Here is a 19653-nt window from a genome sequence, read left to right on the forward strand (position 1 = left end):
TACTCCCATTTTTGTCATTAAAAAGAAATCTGGTAAATGGAGATTATTACAAGATTTAAGAGCCATTAATAATGAGATGGTTATTATGGGACCTGCTCAATCAGGGTTTCCCCAATTGTCTGCTTTACCAAAAACCTGACATGTTTTAGCTATAGATATTAAAGATTGTTTCTTTTCAATTCCAATTCATCCCGAGGATAGTCCACATTTTGCATTTACTATCCCTGCACTGAATCATGAAGGTCCTGATCAGAGATATGAATGGAAAGTACTCCCTCAAGGGATGGCTAACAGCCCAACTATGTGTCAAATTTATGTTAATAAAGCCATCCAGCCACTTAGAAATCAAAATCCTGAACTACAAATATTTCACTATATGGATGATGTGTTATTGGCACATAAAGATAAAAACACATTGCTAGAATGTTATGCCACACTTACAAACTTATTGAAAAATTATAATCTAGAGATAGCAATAGATAAAGTACAATTAAATCTTCCAATTAATTATTTAGGAGTTCTATTATCCTCAACCATGGTCCATCCACCAAAAATTCAAATACGAGTAGATCAACTCAAGTCACTTAATGACTTTCAAAAGTTATTGGGAGACATAAATTGGATAAGGCCTTATCTAGGCATACCAACAGGAGAGTTGGGACCTTTATTTGATATTCTAAAAGGTCCATCAGATCCAAATTCACCCCGCATGTTAATGCCTGAAGCAAAAAAAAGCATTAAAAATCATTGAGACATATATGGAAAATATGCATTTGGATAGAATTGATATAAGTTTGCCTTTATTATTTATTGTACTACCAACAAAAAATATTCCTACAGGAGTATTTTGGCAAGAAGGTCCATTATTGTGGATACATTTATCTTATTCTCCTAACACTATTCTTACTAGATATCCTGAGGCTGTAGGACAATTAATATTCAAAGGAATAAAAGCAGCAAAGGGAGTGTTTGGGATTTCTCCCAATAAAATTATTACTCCATATACTATGGATCAAATTGATGAGTTAGCTAATGAGTTAAATACTTGGGCAATAATCATGTGTAAAACTAGTGTTTCATTTGATAATCACTTACCATCTAATCCTTTGTTGTCTTTTTGGTCTAAGCATCCTGTAGTTTTTCCAAAAATGACAAGAAAAACCCCTATCATAAATGCTCCAAATATATTCACTGATGGGTCAAACAATGGTACAGCAGCAGTAGTTACTCATGATCAAACTTTTACATTTTTAGTACCCAAACAATCAGCTCAAAAGGAAGAGCTTAATGCAGTATTACAAGCTTTTATGATGTTTAAAGATTCTATATTTAATTTATTTTCTGATAGTCAGTATGTAGTTAATGCTATAGTATCCCTTGAAGATGCTGGTAGGATTTCACCTTCTTCTACTGTCTTCTCTTTGTTTTCTGCTATACAAAGTCTAATCTGGGACAGAAAAGATCCTTTCTTTATAGGACATATCAGGGCACATACAGGATTGCCTGGAGCCCTTAGTATGGGCGATGAACTAGCAGATAAATCTACACATTACATACATATTTTCTCCACAATAGAAGAAGCTATAAATTTTCATAAAAGGTTCCATGCCAATGCTAATACTTTACAAAAGCATTTTAAAATAACTAAAGAACAAGCCAGACATATAATAAAACAATGTCAAAATTGTGTGACATTTTTACCACAAGTTAATCTTGGAGTCAATCCTAGAGGACTGATACCTAACAATATTTGGCAGATGGACGTCACACACTTGCCAGAATTTGGAAAATTAAAATATTTACATGTTACAGTTGATACTTCTTCCAGATTTCTGATGGGCTCCCTTCATGCCGGAGAAAAAAATAAAGATGTTATAGCTCATTGCTTACAAAATTTTGCCACTGTGGGCATTCCAAAACAGTTAAAAATGGACAATGGTCCTGGTTATACTTCTACCTCTTTTAAACAATTTTTCTCATCATTTGGCATTACTCACATAACAGGAATTCCATACAATCCACAAGGACAAGGCATAGTTGAAAGAGCTCATCAAACTATTAAAATGTACTTATTAAAACAAAAGGAGGGAATTGGAAAGGGGTATATATCCTCCAAAGATAAACTTAAAATAACCCTTTTTACTCTAAACTTTTTAAATTTGGATTCATCGGGACTTAGTGCTGCGGAAAGACATTTGTATCCAAAAAATGTACATAAGCCTAAGGTACTTTGGAAAGATATTCTAACAGGACAATGGAAAGGTCCGGATCCAGTGATAGTCTGGAGTCGGGGCTCTGTCTGTGTTTTTCCACAGGATGAACAGCAGCCGATTTGGATTCCAGAGAGATTAACCAAAACAATTTCTACAGAAAAAGAAGATGATTTGCCTCAAATCCATAACAGCTGATATCCAGAACTCCAGCTTGGCTATTCTTACATCTGTGACAGTGATCAACCAGGATGCTTTTTTTCAATATCTATTTTATTATTGCTTTTTCCCACATCATAAAGTTCCATTTTATTTTTGAGCTCATACAGACATAAATTAATGTTTTTCTGATCGGTTTTATTTTTTGACTATGGAGTTTTTAAACATTGCAATGGAGATTTCACCTAGGTAAATCTACAAGGCCTTTACTATTGTCTTATATGTTGTATGTTACGTGTGCACATTTCTGTTTTATGTTGTATGTCTGTACGTGCGTATGTCCATATATCATATATGAGGAGTGCTCATAAAAATATGGATCCCAAATTTTTTTTTATTATTCATGTGATTTTAATGGTTTAATTTAATTTGGGTAAACAGCTGTTGAAGACTGTTTTAATTTGTGTACAAATAAGCAGGCTAACAGATCTGTTTGTTTACTTTCACCTTTACTTTTCATTATATTTAATAATTCTGTTCAGGATAATGTAAATTGTTCTAAAAATTGTTTTCTTAATACCTGTTGAAATGTTACATTTTTTTCTTTTCTTAACGTCATTGTCAATCCCTATTTTCATCCCAGTGCTGGTGAAGACAAAGATGAAACCAAACTACAACTTCTTCAATAATTATCACAACAAACTGTATAAACTGATGCATCAATGAATAATAACTCAACAAGTAATGCTTAATCACTGAGTCGATTTATTTTGGGAGGAAATGGACATATTGATAGATTCCTCCACTTTGAACTGCTTACAAAACTTGCCTGGACTATGTATCACTTGTATGCATTGTGCTCTATTTGTTGATACAGCGAACTATGGCAGTGCTGGAGTATCTTTGCTGATGTGTCACCAGTGATGCAATGTTTCCTAAAGAGCCGTCTATTGACTTGATGTCCTGGCATTTCTGTATCCTCCTCCCTTCTACTAGTGATGGTCTAATTTGGGGGGCCAACTGAGGTGAGGCAAAGAACCTCACCCCCCCACACTGGTGCATAGGCCTATCCACAGGTATGGCTATATACTGGACCGGTAGTCAGTGACAGGTATGATTCAGTTGCAGTGGTATCAACCTAAGACAGGAGGCTGACGCCTAGTGGTCAGTTTTCCGATGACGGGTAAGAACCATATGTTGAATTGGACATACCTAACAGGCACGGTCCCTAGCCACATTGCCTGTTGCTTAATTAAACAGAAGGGGGCAGATGCTAGGAGCCACAAGCAAATAATATGATGCATGGCACTTTTTGGTTGTAAGATGACGCCAGCTAGCCATTGAGATGATATGATTATGTTAAGATTTACATTCATATGGAAATTGGACTCCTGCTGTTCACCTTGGCCTGCTAGGGGACTCATGTTATGGGACTCCTGGAGAGTTCCCATTGGTGGGAAGGATAGTAGGAGGGAATTCCGGGGGAGGTCCTGGGCCCCCGGTTCCGGTAGAGGCGATCCGCGTGGGTGGACCGGCTTGCTTGCGGGGCGCGTATGGAGTATTGGCGGCATTTTCAAAAATAAAGTTTTGTTCCTGCTTGAGTGGCTCATGATTCTGTGCCCAGGTAGACTGCGGCAGCCTCTGATTGGATTCTTCAGTTCAGGGTTTAGGAAAGGCAATGTTTGAAGATAAATGATTCTCAGACATGGCAATTTGAAATTGATCTAAGTGTTACTTCACTGAATGATTCATAGAATGGGAAAAGTGAAGGCAGAATGAAATAAACAAATGTTTTCTTAAAATGGAGGTCACATTTTAATCCTATCAGCCAAAAACCTCATATAATATACTGATATCTAAACACTCACCAAATTTTATTACTTTAAAAAATCAGACTCACCCATTTTTATAATGCATTTTGCTCTAAAGATTTGCAGAGGAACCTGGTGCTGGTGATACCAGGCCTACTTCAGAAGAGAGCAACAACAAATCTGATACTAAGGTAAATGCCCTATTGTCAAATTCATTTTCTTGCTGTGAATTTTGTTTGTAAAGTGTTTAGTCTTACAACTTAGCAATGCTTTCCTTGTTATTTTATTTGGAAATGTCCTTTGAGAAATTATTTGATACAATATGTTGGGTTTGTTTGTTTTTGTATTTCTTACATACATGACAATAGTGGAATGACTACATTCATAATTATCCATTCACAGCACAATTTTTTGTAACTCTGTATATAAAGTATGTTCCTGACAAATTATGTCATTATACATGAGCTCTCTAAATTTTTTTGCATTAAAATTCTTAATACACCTCTATACCACACCAGTGTTCCATCTGATAATTTAGGAAAATAGGGGCTTTTGAAAATCCATAACCACAACAAAATTACATTAGTAATTCTAATGTCACAGGAAATATGAGATTTGGTCAAGGATTATTTGGATAAGTTCACTGTGACTTTCAATATCAGATTATATGACAGGACCCAAGTGAGCGGATTGCAACACATGCAGCTGCCTGGAGAGAGGGAGCCCATGTCCTATGTCAGAGCTGCTGCCACTGTGAAGCCACTCCCGGGGAAGGAGCAGCCACTGCTGCCCAGGACTGGGCCTTTAGGGAGGAGGAGGAGAGATGGCAGACGACCCCGGTGCTGCCAAGAGGATCCTGGAGATCTGGAAGATCGAGAAGTTCATTAAGACCTTGGAGCCGGCCCGTGGCAATGGCACCAGCATGATATCATTGATCATTCCTCCCAAAGACCAGATTTCAGGAGTGGCAAAAATGTTAGCAGATGAGTTTGGAACTACATCTAACATTAAGTCACAAGTAAACTGCCTTTCAGTCCTGGGAGCCATTACATCTGTACAACAAAGACTCAAACTTTATAACAAAGTACCTTCAAATGGTCTGGTTGTTTACTGTGGAACAATTGTTACAGAAGAAGGAAAGGAAAAGAAAGTCAACATTGATTTTGAACCTTTCAAACCAATTAATACGTCATTGTATCTGTGTGACGACAAATTTCACACAGAGGCTCTTACAGCACTACTTTCAGATGACAGCAAATTTGTCCTCATTGTAATAGATGGCAGTGGTGCACTTCTTGGCACACTCCAAGGAAACACAAGAGAAGTCCTGCACAAATTCACTGTGGATCTCCCAAAGAAACATGGTAGAGGAGGTTAGTCAGCCTTGCGTTTTGCCCATTTAAGAATGGAAAAACCACATAACTATGTTCCAAAAGTAGCAGAGACTGCTGTGCAGCTGTTTATTTCTGGGGACAAAGTGAATGTGGCTGGTCTCGTTTTAGCTGGATAAGCTGACTTTAAAACTGAACTAAGTCAATCTGATATGTTTTATCAGAGGTTGCAATCAAAAGTTTTAAAATTAGTTGATATATCCTATGGTGGTGAAAATGGATTTAACCAAGCTATTGAGTTATCTACTGAAGTCCTCTCCAACATGAAATTCATTCAACAGAAGAAATTAATAGGATGATACTTTGATGAAATTAGTCAGGACACAGGCAAGTACTGCTTTGGTGTTGAAGATACATTAAAGGCTTTGGAAATGGGCACTGTAGAGATTCTAATAGTCTATGAAAATCTGGATATAATGAGATATGTTCTTCATTGCCAAGGCACAGAAGAGGAGAAAATTCTCTATTTAACTCCAGAACAAGAGAAGGATAAATCTCATTTCACAGACAAAGAGACAGGGCAGGAACAAGAGCTGATTGAGAGCATGCCCCTCTTGGAATGGTTTGCTAACAACTATAAAAAAATTGGAGCTACATTGGAAATTGTCACAGATAAGTCACAAGAAGGATCCCAATTTGTGAAAGGATTTGGTGGAATTGGAGGTATCTTGCAGTACCGAGTAGATTTCCAGGGAATGGAATACCAAGGAGGAGATGATGAATTTTTTGACCTTGATGACTACTAGGTAGTGGGGTGCATTTGGTTTTCAAATTGGGTACTTTCAACACTTAGTGCCTGACTGCTGTTCTTCACTGACTTGATTCAGTCACTCGTAGCTTTATTGGTCTGAACCAACCCTTTGTTCCCAGGTTACAGACCTGCCTATCATTCCAATAATCCTGTTTCACTTGAATGAAGGGAGTATGTCTTAAATGTAAAGCTTCTGGTTCTCACACTGTGCTCTGAGGTCCAAATAACTGTCTGTCAATATATCCTGATGTCTCAACCCCCAGTGAGAAGAGTTGATTCTTTGGTGTTCATCGATGTGGGAGGCTTCACCGGAACAGGCTTTTGATTTGGGCTTTGCTGTTTGTTTGCCCTCTTCAAAGCAGTACCTTAGAGTTTTGCCATTGTAAATGGGTCTAATGTGATATGACAAGACCAGAGAAATTGGATGTAAATTTACATATTTGAATATGCTTGTTGTTTCACATGATACATTTAGGGTATACAGCTCCTTTTGTAGTTTTTATTTTTACTATTTAAGTTTGGAAATGATGCCAAATTTTTGTATTTCTTTAAAAAAATCAGATTATATAATTTATAATACTCAAGAAAAAATAAGTCTTTAATGAATTGAATAACTATTTATGAATCTTGAAATTTTCCTAATGCCTTTAGTTGGAATGCTATGCAGAACACTGCACATAATTTTTTCTCTTGGCCACTTTTTGTTTTCATGTCATTAACTTTTTATGAGAGCTTTTCCTCAATTTCATTAGGGACATGAAATCAAAATTCAATTTAATGTCCATATTACCCCATTCAGATAAGAATTCTTCAACATTTTTGGTGATGATGCATATTATTACATGCACTATGGGAATCAAAACGGAGGTTAGTCCTAAAACTAGAAAGAAAAATCAATTGGCCCAGCAATACCACACCACACTATTTACAGAAAAACAATAGTCATTCAGACACTCAAGGGGAAAGACTACTGGCAAAGAAGAGTACTGGAAGCTATACCTCTTTCCCTAAGTACAATCTAAATAACTTCCTTCCTCTGGGCTCCTACTCCAAAGGCTCTCTCCTGCAGGTCTCAAAAGCAATCTCCTACTTTTAAATCTTCATCCTATGAAGATGAAGATTTCTGAAACAAGGTTGAGCTCAAAGGACAAAGTTAGGAGATCTCTCTTCCTGCTCCTGGAAAACGAGCTAAATGAGTGTAAGTCACTGACCTCAGTGTGAACGTGTTACCCAACTACTCAACTGAAGCTTCATGATGGCTCTGCCACCCAATCACAACCCTGTCCAACCCTACATAGGAATGGAATCAGTGAGTTGGATGAATGTGAGCAGATATCTGATGTTCAGGGACATAGAAAATTGAAGTTCAGGAACTTCGAGCCCCATGATTCTTGAGGAACTCTAGGCCATCCTTACTGCTCTTCCCAGGGCCTCAAATAATTTTAAGATCTTTCCACAGAAATTTGGATTTTGCCCTTTCCTCCAATAAAGCAGAAAAGCACGCAATAACCTCTTCAGCACCTTCTTGGCACCAATTATAAATATGCCTTTCTAGATAGCTCCCAACATCCTCTGTCATTCATGTGTGTTTGGCATTTACCAATTTGGCCATAAAACCTAATATTCTGATCTCTTTTCTCAAAATCTATGCCTCCAAAACTCAGCACTGTTCCTCTTCAAACTTGTAAAGACTCTATTGCTTCCATTCTGATCCTCTAGATGGCGATCATGCACTACCTTCACTCTCACCTTCTTCAGTTGGGTTCACTAGACAAGTTCTCCTATTGTTAAAATACTCAGCTATGTGCAAATTAAAACTACTCTGCGATTTCATCTCACTCCAACCAGATAATCAACTGTACATCAAGGTATAAAAAATAATCATAAATTCAGAAAAAGTTAGTATAGAGAATAATTCTTATGCATAGTTTGATGATGAGTACTTTTAGCTTTGGATTTTTCTTTATGTTTATGGCAAAAACATGACAGAATATACTGTAGAAAAATCAGGAATACAGGTTTAATGAAACATAAAGTTAAGATTCCAGTATCAAGCTTATGTTTCCAATAACAATATTATAAGAGCTGTGCATGGTGCACACACTTGTAATCCCAGTGTTCAGAGGCTGAGGCAGGAGGAGTGTATGTTAAAAGCCTGCCTCAGCAACATAGGAAACCCCCAAATAACTCAGTGATACCCACTCTAAACAAAATACCAAACATGGCTGGTCATGTGGCTCAGTGGTTAAGTGCTTCTGAGTTCAAACCCTGGTACCAAATTATATATATATGAAAGTGTGCATATAACAAAGTAAAAACGCTGATTAGTGGAGAACAACATGATCCCTAGACAGAGGAGCAATTCACAATAACCCTAGGAATTCTGAGTAAATCTTCAAAGCTGCTGTTAGAATGTACAGGATATGTCATTTGTGAAACACATTAGAATCATTTACATGATTATTTGTATACTGTTTCTCCAATTGCCCTCTAATTGAATAAGTGCAAATTATGGAATTTGTTGGTTTTTCCATCTCACATTTTGCTTCTATGTTAATGAAAACATGAGAATGTCTATAATCTCAAGTCAATAAACAGCACAAGAATGAGCAGACTTCAAGTATCTTTCCACCTTTCTTGGATTGCTGAACATCTCCACATATGCTTCCTTTTCCTTCAGGGACATTCTGGGAAGGAAGAAAGGCTTCACGTGTAATGAGCATTACATTTGATAGAATAATTATAATATTCAGCATTACTACAGGATACATTGGAAAGAACACAGGTTTCTGAATTGTTCTGATGTACATTCCAACCCCAATTCTGCCATTTAATGACCTGTATTTTCACATAGTTTGAGAATTATAAGAGATGATAGATACATCTCCAAACATTACTCCCCTCACCTCTAGTCAATTATTACACAGATACTGTGATATCCAATAGATTATTTTCTTGACCACAATAATCCTGGGTAAAAATTTGATCCATCGGTAGCTCAGCATACTTGTCAAAATCTGACATTCAAGAAATTCAAAGTAATTACTCATGAGTTTTGAATGTTCCTGTGATTTTTATTTACACAAACTACCTCTTGAGCTCAGTTTTGAGGACAATTTACAACTGAGATGGGATAGAGTCCTTTTATCCTGTATGTCAGACACCTGATGACAAGTGATTGCATACATTTGGCTGCATCTGACAAAGGCTGCTGCAGTCCAGCTGCAGCAAAATAACCAGGGTTGACGAACAACTTGTGTACATTGATACAGCAGGAGTGGGAACCGTTTATTGTAGGACAGGAGTGGTACATATATACATTCCACACAGCTTATCTTAATTAACATAAACTAGGTACAGCAGTCAACCAATAAGGAATCTCCACACTTAATGGCTCCCTGGCGTTATTTTATAAACCACTCCCTCTGGCAAAATGCCAGGTGCCATCTTGACTTGTTTACAGACCCTAACATTTCCCCCTTTTGTTTAATTTAAATAACGACCATAGTGGTTTTTACACAAACACCATAAATAATCTGCTACAAGCAGAAGGGGAGGATACAGAATGCCACAATACCAAGCCAATTGATGGCATGCAAGAAGCCCTGGGAAAAATTATACAAGCAATGACACCGTTAGCAAAGATACCGAGTTACAATTTGTTGTAGATTACAGTTTGTTCTCTCAGTCCAGGTAAAGTAGTGTCTCAATAGATTAACTCACAGTCCAGGTAAATCACAGTCCAGGTAAGTTCTTCAGGCAGCTAGCTTAAATCACAGTCCAGGTAAGTTCTGAAGGCAGCTAGCTTGATCCGAAGTCTCCTCCAGTCCTCAGCAACACTGGAAATTCTTCCACTTTTGTCTTCACTGGCACTGGGATGAAGGCAGGAACTCCTCCAGCAATGCTGCTAAAGAAAATTCTGTAGCATTCCACTAAGAAAACAACATTCTGAACAATTTAGTACATTATCTCAAGGTTTTTTACATTTGAAATAAGCCTTAATAGTGCTCATTACTCATTAGCTTCCAGGTGTGGGAGAACCATTGTAGTTACTGAGCTTGTAAATGATCAAACTTCAGGGACGCAGGCCGTCTTCCACCTGCAGTGTCTGGGGCAGCCCCAGATGGCCCTGGAGAGAGTCCCAGACTCCAACTGCCACTGGGCACAGGGAGCAAGAGCCTTCGAGAGTGTGCCTCTGGGTCAGGTCTGGATTTGGGCTCTCGCAGTGGCATGCCGCTCCTGGGCGTGGGCCACCTCTTGGAAAGTCCTTGCTGCTCCATGACCGGCTTGCGCACATGGCAGCCGCTGCACCAATTCACACACCCTCCAGTAACAAAAAGTATTTAGTAGTAGCCTTTTGCAATTCCTTTCTTGATAATCCTTCCTTCTCTGAACTTTTTTCTTCTTTCTGACTAGAGTTCCTGGGCTTCCATCAACACATGCCCTAACTATTCTTGGTTCCATTGGGGTGCCTCCTTCCCTTATCAATTTACCTAATACCCCTTTCATATTTTCATCACAAAGACAATACAATACACTGATACAAAACAAGACACAAACATACTGTATCAATCTTCTCCATTTTCTCAAAATGGCCATTTTTCCTCTTGCCCTATCTGCCTAGGGACGAGCAGATTTGCTCCTGTCCTATGTATGGACAGGCAGCTTTTTTTCGTCACTTACCCCCAAGTGTCCTGGGGCTCCCTGTAACAGGCCACCATCTGCCGTAGTCTGGCTGCAGCAAAATAACTGGGGGGTGATGAACAACTTGTGTACATTGATATAGCAGGAGTGGGAGCCATTTATTGTAAAACAGGAGTGGTATATATATATACATTCCACACAGCTTATCTTAATTAACATAAACTAGATACAGCAGTTGACCAATAAGGAATCTCCACACTTAATGGCTCACTGGCATTACTTCACAAACCACTCCCTCTGCCAAAATGCCAGGCGCCATCTTGACTTGATTACAGACCCTAACAAAAGGCAATAATGAATCTTGTAGGACAATGATGGATGAATGACAGGTGCACACAGCAAATAGAAAACAGAAAGACTAATTAAAGAAGCCACCATGGAGGCACAGGTGGCTGAGGAAAATATTGGGCCTAGGGGTAAAAACATTTCTAGAAAGGTAAGGGAGGAGAAAGAAACAAACAGAAAGAGGGAAACATGACCAGTCAAGTGAACATGTGTTTAAGCCAAAGAAGAAAGGAAAGAAATAAGAGCAGAGCATGGAAAGAAATACAACAGAATTTGGACCAAAGAAATAATACTGATAATACTGATTTTGATTATACTACAATTCCTTTCTCTAAAAAATTTTATAATAAAGCACTTAGTTTCATTACCATAAATGAAATTTAATTATATAACCATAGTTATGAACCCTTGACACTAACCCCTTGGGATATAAAACCCTGCCTATAGGATAAAATTTTGGTTGGAGTGACCTCAGAGTATAAACCAACCTTGGAATGATTATAATCCAGATACAGCCTGTCTAAATTTAAACTCATTAATTGACTCAATCTATTTGATCAATAGAACAAGTTATCCTCGGGAAAACAGCGCAATCCTACTCGAGAGTCCATATGGACAGTAGGGTTTATGACCTTGATGTTGGATCAGGACATCCAAATAGTGTAACTGCTATCAATGGATCATTTGTTCAATAATTAAAATCCTGCATGATCTCAGTTCAGACTGGAGAAATCTAGGTTGGTTTCTAGCTATTAAAATATTTCTCCCAGTTAAAAAGGACAATAGAATTAAGGCAAATTCTACACTTTTTCCATAGAATAATGGATGAAATAATCTAAACCTAGTAAACCATTACTCACCCTGCCCTAGAACAGGGTCTGTTAAGATGGCAGAGCCCAGCAATTGCATAACACTTAAAACTTTATTACCAGAGGTTCAACTCCTCTTCTTAACACTCATTATTAGTAAACTTACTATTATCAATAACTTTCTTAACTTTAGTTGAATGAAAAATACTAGGTTACATACAACTCCAAAAAGGCCCAAACTTTCTTCAACCATTCACTGATGCAATAAAATTATTTATTAAAGAACCTCTCAAACCTCTAACATCTTCCATAATTTTATTATTGCATCTTCCCTAGCCCTTACCCTGGAATTTACAATGTGAATTCCCCTACCCATACCATGACCCTTCATCAATATAAATATGGAAGTACTCTTTATCCTTGCAACCTCAAACTTAGCCATATGTACAATCTTATGATTGAGATGAGCATCCAATTCAGAGCCCTAATCACAGTAGTACAAGTTGCAGCACAATCTCATATGAAGTAACTCTGGCCATCATTCTACTGTCCCTTCTACTTAAAAATGGATCATTTACTTTATCAACCCTTATTGCAACTCAACAATTCATAGGATTACTACCACCAACATGACCACTAGCAATAATATGATTCATCTCAACACTAGCAGAATCAAATTGAGCTCCTTTTGACCTGAAAGAAGGAGGAACTTGTATCAGGATTTAACCTAGAACATGCTGCAGGCCCCTTTGTCTTATTTTTCATGGCCTACTATACTCATATCATTATAATAAATGCTTTAACCACAACTCTTTTCATAGTAGTTCAATCCACCAATCCCTGAAATCTTTACATTCAGTTTTGCATTAAAAACCCTTGTACTAACTTCAACATTTCTATTAGAATCATACTCGTGATTCTGATATGACCAACTCATACACTTAAGATGAAAATAACTTATAACCCCTAACATTAGCTCTATGCATATGACACATCTCCCTGCCCATTGTCGTGGCATGTGTACCTCTCAAACCTAAAGAAATATGTCTGACAAAAGAGTTACTTTCATAGAGTAAATAATAAAGGCTTAAACTCTTTTATTTCTAGAAACATAGTATTTGAACCTAACCTTAAGGATCCAAAATTCTTCATGTTACCTTACACATCATGTCATATTAATAAGGTCAGCTAAATAAGCTATCAGGCCATTCCCCCCAAAATGTTGGTTTATAACCTTCCTGTACTAATTAATTAATCCCCTAATTGCCTCTACCATCAACTTCATCTCATTTTCAGGAACTTTAATTACACTATTTAGTTCCCACTGACTACTTAACTCAGTATGACTAGAAATAATCATACTATTATGATTATAGTATTATCCCTATTTTAATTAATAAAGCAAACCCTCAATCCACAGAAACTACATCCAAATATTTCTTAATTCAGGCTCTAGCATCACCAGTTTTATACACTCAGGACAATGAACTCTAATCAACTCACCCAACCAAATTTCACCCCTATTATTTTCTGTGTGCTGTCAGTAAAAATGGGACTAGCCCCATTTCACCTATGAGACCCAAAAGTTACTCAAGGAGTTCCACTTATATCAGCCCTAATCTAACTAACATGACAAAAAAATGGCCCAAACTCCATTATGTTTCAAATTGCCCCCTCAATCAATTTGTCCTTAATGATAATAATAGCAATTCTGTCTAAAATATGAGGAGACTGAGCAGGAATCAATCAAATCCAATTATGAAAAAATCTTAGCATATTCATCAATTGCCCACATAGGCTGAATAATAGCAATCATCATATTCAATCCCACATTGACTCATTTAATATGGTTATTTACATTATACATACAATCAACATGTTCATATTACTCCATTATAACAAGAAAACCACCACCCTTTCACTCTCCAATATCTGAAACAATTTTCCTCTACTAGTTTTAGTAATTCTTATATATTCTAAGTGAACTTCCCCCACAACTGGATTCACCCCAAAATGAATTATTATCAAAGAACTTGTATCAAATAACAATATCATTATACCTATATCAATACCAATAATAGCCTTACTAAACCTATATTTCTATATACGACTTATCTAGTCAACATCCCTAACACTATGTCCATCATCTAACAATACTAAAATAAAATGACAGTTCAAAAGCACAAAAACAAACCCTCTCATGCTAACTCTCATAATTACATCAAACCTCTCCCTACTCCTTATGGCTTAACTTTCAATCTTAAGCTAGGAAGTTAGATTAAATTTAGACCAAGAGCCTTCAAATCTCTAAAGCAAGTATTATTATTTAAATTCCTACAATCAGGACTATCTATCTCACATCAACTGAATGCAAATCAATTAAGCTAAGCCCTTAACTAACAATCTTAATTTTCTAGACTGATGATATTTAAACCCTTAAAAATTTAGTTAACAGCTTAATGCCTAACTGAATTTGGCTTCAAACTGCTTCACCTGCCATAAGAAAAAAAAAAGGCTTGAAATCTATAACATTGTTAGTAGGGAAATATAAATTTTCCCCAATTTCCCTCTGAAAGAGAGAACTGGTAATCAGAACACTTAAGAGTAGGTGTAACTGAAAAAAAAAGGTATTTAATATTTAATAGTACATGGACAGAGCCTCAAAAATTTTAAGAAATTTTGATCTAAACTCCTAATCTTAGCTCAAAGCTGGAAGAAGTGAGGAGTATTCTGCTACCTACTTTTATTATGGGGATAAGCCTCAGAAAGCACTCTAAGTCCAAATTCAAATCTAAAAAGATCTTTATTTACCTGGCCAGGGACTGTCACCCACATAGAGACTCAAGCTCTGTGGGAGGACAGCAACTTCCTGGTTCACTCAAAGAGAATATAAGGACAAAAAACACAACTCAGTGACTTGCTCATCATCATGTAAACTAGACAATGACAGAAATGAAAATATTAATAAATGGGACCTGTGGACTCTAGGCAAGACTGAAATCTTCCATCCAGCAAGCAAGCCATAAACAGAAGCTAAAAAAAGCATTAGCTTTGCAGTTCAGTTGACCACAGTCCCGGGTTCAAGCAAGTGTTAGACAGTCATATCCTGAATTTGTGTGGGGGTCGGTGAGGTAACAATCTACTTCAAAGTCATGTAGACCCACGAGGGCATTCAAACCCAAAATCTAGCTCAACAATGACCACCACTGCATCCTGAGAAAGGTACAATTTGTAAGGTACAAAGTCTAGAAAAACAATTTTTATAAGAAAACAGCTTTTATTTACATTTCCTAAAAATGAGGCATGCAGTCCTCTCTTCACAGAGACAGTAATAAACATAGAAACTAAAATAGAGTTTCTATAATCACATCTTTTTACTCAAATGACTACAATGACCCTATTCCCGTAATCCCAGCATGGTGGGAATTGTTGCAAGTGATTAATGAGTCTCTACCAAAGCAATTGCTTTACACACTCAGTACTAGTAACTTATTTGATGCCTGCTTAAAACTACAGTTCTCTTATATCCTACACACACATTTTCATGTGGCCATTTACTATTATCTATAAACCCGAAATTGTTTATTATATTAAAGACTATAAGATCAAGTTGCTATATTAATCTAACCTTATCTATATATCTATATTAACCTACTTGCTTATTTTTTCTATAAATATACTGACACACTGACTTATCTTACAGCTTAAATCCTATGTTTTACAGTTCAATGGTTTTCCTACTATTACTTAGGCTTATTCCTGATAAAACTTATGCCTTACTATCACTTATCTATGTTATCTTAATTTATTCCTATAGTCTTTAATCTATGTATATTGCTAATTATGTAGTCTATCTTGCCTTATACCGATAAACTATAGCTATGACTTATTGATTATATTGATCAATTCACACCATAACACTTTCCTATTTGTAAAACTTACTCTCTTTGTTTGCTTCTTATTTTTGACTTTAGTTTCTGATAAATCACTAGAACTTGTACCGCTTGAACTTCAAAGAAAAATATAAACCAAAGTCATATTTTCAGAAATCCAATAGCCTTAATGATTAGCTACCCCAGGCTTATTACTTAAAACACTTCATTATATAGATATCTTCTTGTCTGCCCATTTATTCAGGTTCACAATATATGTAAAAGTCTTTATATCAAAACCCTATTCTCAGTTTTCTAAGACACACACACATTTCCTACCACAAGAGTGACAACAGAGCTTTAATATGAATACTTAAATAACTAAGTACACAAATTTGTGAACCTGAAATTATAGATGAAGACATAAAAATTCAGAGTGCCTATTTTCAAACAATGCAATAAAAGTTTTTAGAAGTTAAATCATACCACGTGGTATTTCAGACTTTCTGCTTTGAGAACTTGTTATTATTTTCCAAAACATCTAGTCTTCAATTAGACTAACAGATTTAAATGCTCTTAATGGAAAAGACTCAGAAACCAGAGTACAATACAATAACTTTACAATAGAAATATTGAGAAACAGCTTTAAAGTTTCTATTTTTAACAAATTCTCAGTTTAAATGTAAATATGAATGCAGAATAGAAATTGAGGAAAAGTTATCATAAAAAGTATATGACACGGAAAACATAAAGTGGCCAAGAGAAAAAATTATGTGCAGTGTTCTACATAGCATTCAAACTAAAAGCATTAGAAAAATTTCAAGATTCATAAATACTTAGTCAATTCATTAAAGACTTATTTTGTCCTGAGTGTTATAAATTATAATTATAATCCTTGACCAAATCTCATATTTCCTGTGACATTAGAATGCTTCTACTAATGTAGTTTTGCTGTGGTTATTAATTTCAAAAGCCCCTACTTTCCTAAATTATCAGATGGAACTCTGGTGTGGTATAAAAGTATATTAAGAATTGTAATGCAAAAAAAAATAAGAGAGCTCATGTATAATGGCATAATTTGTCAGGAACATACTTTATATACAGAGTTACAAAAAAATTGTGCTGTGAATGGATAATTATGAATGTAGTCATTCCACTATTGTCATGTATGTAAGAAATACAAAAACAAACAAACCCAACATATGTATCAAATAATTTCTCAAAGGACATTTCCAAATAAAATAACAAGAAAAGCATTGCTAAGTTGTAAGACTAAACACTTTACAAACAAAATTCACAGCAAGAAAATGAATTTGACAATAGGGCATTTACCTTAGTATCAGATTTGTTGTTCCTCTCTTCTGAAGTAGGCTTGGTATCACCAGCACCAGGTTCCTCTGCAAATCTTTAGAGCAAAATGCATTATAAAAATGGGTGAGTCTGATTTTTTAAAGTAATAAAATTTGGTGAGTGTTTGGATATCACTATATTAAATGAGGTTTTTGGCTGATAGGATTAAAATGTGACCTCCATTTTAAGAAAATATTTGTTTACTTCTTTCTGCCTTCACTTTTCCCATTCTATGAATCATTCAGTGAAGTAACACTTAGATCAATTTCAAATTGCCAAGTCTGAGAATCATTTATCTTCAAACATTGCCTTTCCTAAACCCTGAACTGAAGAATCCAATCAGAGGCCAACATAAACTTTGTGGCCTGGACTGAAACAAAATTCATAATCTAGCATAAGGTAGAAAGATATACTGTTCCTTCTCCCTTGTTGCTCCCTGGATCAGAGTTGGCTAACTTGGTGCTTTGGCATGGAAACCACATATGAAAATGTACCTATTGCCTCCCTTTACTCAAAAACGGCACAGGGATTTCCCTGAAACATGTTAATGGTTTGAAGGATACAGATATACAAGAGAAAAGAACAAATGTATATGTTGTTACTGGGAATTCCTTTCTTAGACACATTAAAACATTATAAATTTTACAATTCAATTAAATTCCCAGTACAAGTCCTTCAGGGCCATGAAAGCACTTCAAAATATTCAGAGACACTCAGACACTCATTGGGAATGATTGCCTCTGAGGTAGAGTACTGCACGTGGGACTTCTGTTTCCCTAAGTATTATCTAAATAAGTTGTACTTCTGTTTCCTCAAATATCTAAATACCTTCCTTCCTATGGGCTTCCACTCCCATGTCCTTCTTCTGCAGGACCTTTCAAGCTTCATCCTATAAAGATGTACTTTCCTGAAACAAGGTTGGCTTCAATGACCATGAGTGGGAACTGCTCTTTCCTCACTCCTAGAAAACAAGCTAAATGGAGTCTCAGTCAGTGGTCTCAGCATAAGCATGTTACCAACCATCCAACTAAAGTTTCGTGATAGCACTGCCAGATTGTACCCCTGTCCTACCCTACCTCTACATAGGAGGAAAAGGAGTCAGTTGGCAAAAGTGGAAGAAGTGAGCATATGCCTGCTCTGGGTCATAGAATCATACTGTATAATGTTATTTGTATTTCCCAGTCCATATTATTGATTTTCTAAAAGGTGATTTGTGTTCCTATATTTCACTTTATCCCAAAAATTGTAACTTAATATTCTTCTTCCCATTAATTTAATATTTTTACTTGAATTATTTTTCATTCCATTAAACTTTGAAAAATATCACTACTATACCTTTTCTCCTTGTCAACTACATGTATATTTGCTTTTTTCTGAATTAAAAGTGCTGCAACTTGTTGTCTGTTGTGCTTCAAAGCATGTAAAAGTGGCATATGGCTATCCTTGGAAAAAACAAAACATACAATTCATACAAAATTTCTCAACTGAAGCACCTAATGAGTTCCAGAAATCTTAGTCTCCATCATAGCATTTACCATAGTATCTTGATGCTGTGCAGTTGCATCTCCCTTCTAAACCAAGAACTTCCTGAGGACAGGGACTAGATCTTTTATCTCAAAAACCCCAAACCCCAAAACATAGAAGGTAAATGATTTAGATATTTTTGTTGAACTAATGTGCTAAATTTTCTTTTCTAGCGTTCCAAGGAATATCTACTTTTCCATAAATACCAAGCCTCCTCATTAAGATTCCTTGATTCCTTTTTAGAGAAATATTATGAAACTGTTCATTACATGTCAAGTATTAAAGAAGTCCTTTGCCATCATTAATACCAATTTAACCATTTTTTTGTAGCAAACAGTTACATTTGAGGAATTAAGAGTTGCAGGGAGACACCTCTGAGAGCTTTCCAATAAGAAGAAGCTTCCTTCGTGTTGTGTTAACTCATGTGATTCTATTTATGGTGTCAGGATCCCAGATACCAATGTCAGGCACTCCTGCTGCAATAGATCTCTAAGGAAATGGGTTTTGAATTAAAAGAGTCTTCAAATGACCTTTGATTTCATTTTTTTTATAGAGAGAAAGAGAGAGAGAGAGAGAGAGAGAGAATTTTCAATATTTATTTTTTAGTTCTTGGCGGACACAACATCTTTGTTGGTATGTGGTGCTGAGGATCGAACCCGGGCCGCACGCATGCCAGGCAAGCGCGCTACCACTTGAGCCACATCCCCAGCCCTGATTTCATTTTTAATAGTTCCCTGTGTTTGCTGCTATTATAAAATGAAATTTTATAGCTGTATTAGCTGTTAGA

At 36.3% G+C, this 19653-nt stretch overlaps 1 pseudogene across 1 annotated transcript; it reads left to right on the forward strand.

Annotated features, from left to right (window-relative positions):
- Positions 1–4988: 4988 nt before the first annotated feature.
- LOC308634654 (eukaryotic peptide chain release factor subunit 1-like) lies at positions 4989–6341 on the forward strand (annotated as a pseudogene). Its single transcript has one exon. The product of its transcript is annotated as a eukaryotic peptide chain release factor subunit 1-like (transcript).
- Positions 6342–19653: the final 13312 nt, after the last annotated feature.

This window comes from Spermophilus citellus (assembly GCF_964194105.1).
Source record: "Spermophilus citellus genome assembly, chromosome: 15".
Classification (NCBI taxonomy): Eukaryota; Metazoa; Chordata; class Mammalia; order Rodentia; family Sciuridae; genus Spermophilus; species Spermophilus citellus.